This window comes from Silene latifolia, chromosome Y, assembly GCF_048544455.1.
Source record: "Silene latifolia isolate original U9 population chromosome Y, ASM4854445v1, whole genome shotgun sequence".
Taxonomy (NCBI): Eukaryota; Viridiplantae; Streptophyta; class Magnoliopsida; order Caryophyllales; family Caryophyllaceae; genus Silene; species Silene latifolia.
The window spans coordinates 334,161,878-334,166,424 of NC_133538.1; the positions used below are offsets into that span (position 1 = coordinate 334,161,878).

General features: G+C 39.7%; 1 non-coding gene across 1 annotated transcript; it reads right to left on the reverse strand.

Annotated features, from left to right (window-relative positions):
• Positions 1-2,302: 2,302 nt before the first annotated feature.
• Positions 2,303-2,409, reverse strand: LOC141635421 (small nucleolar RNA R71). Its single transcript, XR_012540113.1, has one exon. It is a non-coding gene; the product is annotated as a small nucleolar RNA R71 (small nucleolar RNA).
• Positions 2,410-4,547: the final 2,138 nt, after the last annotated feature.

Genomic DNA, 4,547 nt, shown 5'->3' on the forward strand with positions numbered 1-4,547 from the left:
TAAGTGCATATTTTATATACTTCCATCCCCTATATTAGCTCCATTTTATTTGTTATTTAGCACTTATCATAGTGTCATAAGCTAATATTTGTTGTTCTAGTGTATTTGCTCGTCTTAACACATTTTTGTAGGAATCTAAGCATTTAGAGGCTTTTTCCTATCATTTTGTACACTAAGTTAACTAAGCTAAACAAGACCAAGTGTTGGACTAATTATGGAGCATTGGAATGGGTTTTGCATGGAGAAATTGATGCATCAATATGTGTTATGTAAATGTTGCCAACAATCAAAGTCAAAGCCCAATGTTCAAGTCTAAGTCAAGGTGGAAAAACATAAGATTCCAACATTCTTAGGAAACTTTTTGGGAGCTCTAAAGATGATAGATGAAGCATTTACCCGGGTGCATTAAGGGTCATTAATGACGTTCTTAGGATTCCTCGACAATTAAGTTGGGAATTAAGTGGAAAATACCCGGAAACACACGACCCTGATCAGGGCCACCCAACCCCGATCGGGGTTGCATCCCTCTTGATTGTTTACGTTTCCCCTTCCTCTCCTATAAATAGGAGAGGTATTCCAAAGCTTTAAGAATCACATTTTTACGTCCAAGTTTACTTACAATAGCCCCAAGCATTATAACTTCTCTCATTAGTTTTCTCATTTTAGTTTACAAATTGTTAAGCATTCCATTAGATAATTTTCAACATTTTGTACTTCAAGTTATTGTTTAAGCATTTGATATTCAAGCATTTGGTTATTGTTATTTATTCTTCCATACAAGTTCTCTTCCCTTAAGGTATTTCTAATTCTAAGTTTTCAATTTTACATTACTATTTTAGTTACCCCATAGTTTATAATCAAGTATTTCATTTTACATTAACCTTGTTCCTTTCACATGTTATATCATCTAATTTATATAAATTATATAACCATGTTTAACATTTCTTACAATTTAGTTTTTAATTTACATTTTAGTATGAGTAGCTAAATTTTCTAGTCTAAAGGCTAGGGAAGCCATGCAAAAATCAAGTATATAACATGATAAAATAGGTTAATAATAATATTGTTCATATTGCTTCTATCACATGCTTGTGCCACAATGTCTAATCTTTGTTTAAGGCCTTATTCAATTGATTAAGTTTGTTCATTCGTTCTATAAGTCGAGAGGCACGGAATTGAATTAGACTAAGCATGTATAGTAGGACGACCTAGTCATGGACGAGAGTTTCTCGACGACCCAGTCTATGGTTGACACTAATACCGTAAGGTGGGTGTCTCTAAACCTAAGCAATTGACAATGTTATTAGTACCGAATTTATCATGATCATATGTTTACCCTTGCATGTGTGGCCCGAACCCTTTTGACTCCCTTTTAATCATATAATTTATATCATAATTTCTATAAATCATCAAACAAACAAACCAAACCAAAAATTTAAGTCGACCTTGATAAAAATCCACCCATAGCAATTCATGACGTAATTCCCGTTTCCGTGTGGTTCGACCCCTATTACTACATTTATTTGTGTTTAGGGAATTTATCTTTGCATAGGTATACGACAAGCCTATCAAATTTTGGCGCCGTTGCCGAGGAAACGGTTTTATTGCATTTTGAATTGTCGATTTTTATCTTGTTTTCCTTTGTCTTTGGGAACACTTGTTCCTTAAGACCGTTACTTATCACTTCTCTATAAATTGTTGTCGTATGCCCAGGTCCTCACGCAAGGGAGAATTGATTTCACTGGATTCTGATCCCGAGAGACCCTTTAGGAGGAGACGACGTTTTTGGAAGGAAGTGAAAGAGGCCTCCACTCCCGTACAAGCCGAAAGTGCTAGAAAGTCTTACTTAGACGATCTAGAAGCCCTTGAAGAGGAGGAGGTTTCAAGTTCATCATCTCCGCCACCACCATCACCATCTACTACCAAAAAGATGGTGAAACTTTCCGATCACTTAAAGCCCACCGCGGCCATGCTTCCGGCCGGAATCACAACCACTCAAATCACCGCGCCGGACTTCGAGATAAAACCGGCTTTCATTAGCCTTGTGGAGAGGAAGCAATTTGGGGGAAGTCCTTTGGAGGATCCAAATTTGCATGTGCAAAACTTTTGTGATTATTGCTCCATGATACATCAAACGGGCGTCACTCAAGCCCAAATAAGGGAAATAATTTTCCCTTTCTCTTTGAAGGACAAGGCCAAGCTTTGGATCAATAGCCTTGACCGCACCGCCATGGGAATCACCAATTGGGAGAATTGGGCTCTTGCTTTTTATCAAAAGTTTTTTCCACCGGAGAAAACTCAAACTTTGAGGAGCCAAGTCACCGGATTCCGTCAACAAGCTCTTGAGAGCTTATATGAGGTTTGGGAGAGGTACAAAGAGCTTCAAAGGCAATGCCCACATCATGGGCTAGATGATTTGTTTATAGCAATAAAATTCTACAATGGATGTTATGCCGAGTCTCGAAGGATTCTTGATTCTTCCAACAATGGGCGGTTTGATCAAATTGACACCGACCTTGGTCATGCCACGATCGAATCTATGGCGGTACATGATGCCCAATATGTCAATTCCCGATTTGTGCCACCCAAAGGTAAAGAAGAATCTTCCAACAACTCCGTTTTTCTAGCTCAAATTGCCTTACTCCAACAACAATTGGCGGAAAGAGATGCTAAAGATTCAATTCAACAACTCAATACCGAGTCTTCAACAAGCCAAATCGTTGTTTGTGATGTTTGCGGAGGTGCAGGTCATTATGCCGCTCATTGCCGAGCTCCTATTGAAGAGGTAAATGCTTTTCAAGCTTTTAGACAAAGTTCATATCCACCGGGTACATTTTCCAATACTTATAACCCGAATACAAAATTTCATCCGAACTTGTCTTACACTAGCAACAATGTGCTCAACCCTCAACCGCCACCACAACAAAATGCTTATGTCCCTCAACAACAAAAGTATATCCCTCCACCGGGGTATAAAAATCAACAAAGGCCCCCACAAAACAATTACCAACAAAATCCACCACAAAATGTCCAACAAAACAATCAAGGAGGTGGTAAGCTAGAGGGCATGATAGTCCAAATGCAAAGGGAACTATTGGCTCAAATTCAAAAGAATGATCAAGCTCATAGTACCGCGGTCAAGATGTTGGAACAACAAGTGGCTCAATTAGACACTTCTAATTATCAAAGGAAGAACGGTCAACTACCTCCTCAAGGTAACCCACCACACGAGACCGTCAATTCTATCTCCTTGAGAAGTGGTACAAATTATGATGGGCCATCCATGACTTTGGATGAAGAGGTGGTTGTTAAGAAAGCCAAGCTTGGGGGAGATGACAAAAAGAAGGCTAGTGAAGAGCCTCTTTTTAGGGACCGTGTACCATTTCCCCATCGGTTGTTGATGCTAAAGAGGAAGAGCAAGCTTGATGCCAAGAACGTTGAGTCCCCTATGCCCAAAGAAAGCAATGAGGTGGTTGTTGAAGAAGTCTCTCCCAATGCTAAGGAGAGTGATGTCGTTTTAAGGAAGGTAAGTGTTCCCAATGACAATGAGAATGAGAAAGATGTGGAGGATGCTCCTTCAAATGAAGTTGTTCAAGTACCATTTCCCCATCGTCTAGCAAAGCACAAGGAGGAAGGTAAGTTTGCTAAATTTTTGGAAGTTTGTAAGAATTTGCAAGTCACCATCCCATTTATGGAATTGCTTACCCAAGTCCCTTCTTATGCAAAGTTTATGAAAGAAATTCCCTCAAAGAAGCGATCCTTCAATGAGGTTCAGACCATTGCTTTCACCGAAGAGTGTAGTGCACTCTTACAAAATAAGTCTCCTCCGAAACTTAAGGACCCCGGTAGCTATTCTATTCCTTGCACTATAGGCACATATACCATTGATAAGGCCATTTGCGACCTTGGTGCTAGTGTGAGTGTCATGCCCTATTCCCTTTGTGAAAAACTTAACATGGGTTCTTTAAAATGCACAAGTATCACATTGCAAATGGTAGACTGTTCTTTAAAGCGACCTTTAGGTGTCTTAGAAGATGTACCCGTCAAAGTTGGCAAGTTTTTCATACTCGTTGACTTCCTCATACTTGATATGGCCGAGGACTCACAAACCCCAATTATATTAGGTAGGCTATTTTTACGCACTGCGAGTGCGCTAATTGATGTGAAAAATGGGAGGTTGACGTTGGAAGTGGGTGATGACCGGGTCTCCTTTAGCAAAAACAACACCATTAGAAGCCCAATGTTACAAGAGTCTTGTTATTTATTTAGCACTGTGGACTCTTCTTATGCCTCTACTACGCTTGAATCCTTACTGATGGATCTGTTGGAGGACGATATGGGTGTTGTTTGCTTTGAAGTTGACGATGTTAAGGGCACTATTGCTAAGAGCCAAAAAGAAGAAAGGGAAATTTTATTTGAAAAAGTTCAAATGGTTGCGGAATGCTAAAGGAGCTATGACATGGAGCTTGGTTGGTGGAAAGCTCAAGAACAAAACTTGAATCATTAGCTTCTTACGTCGTGCGGGACGTTAAACCAGCGCTTCTTGG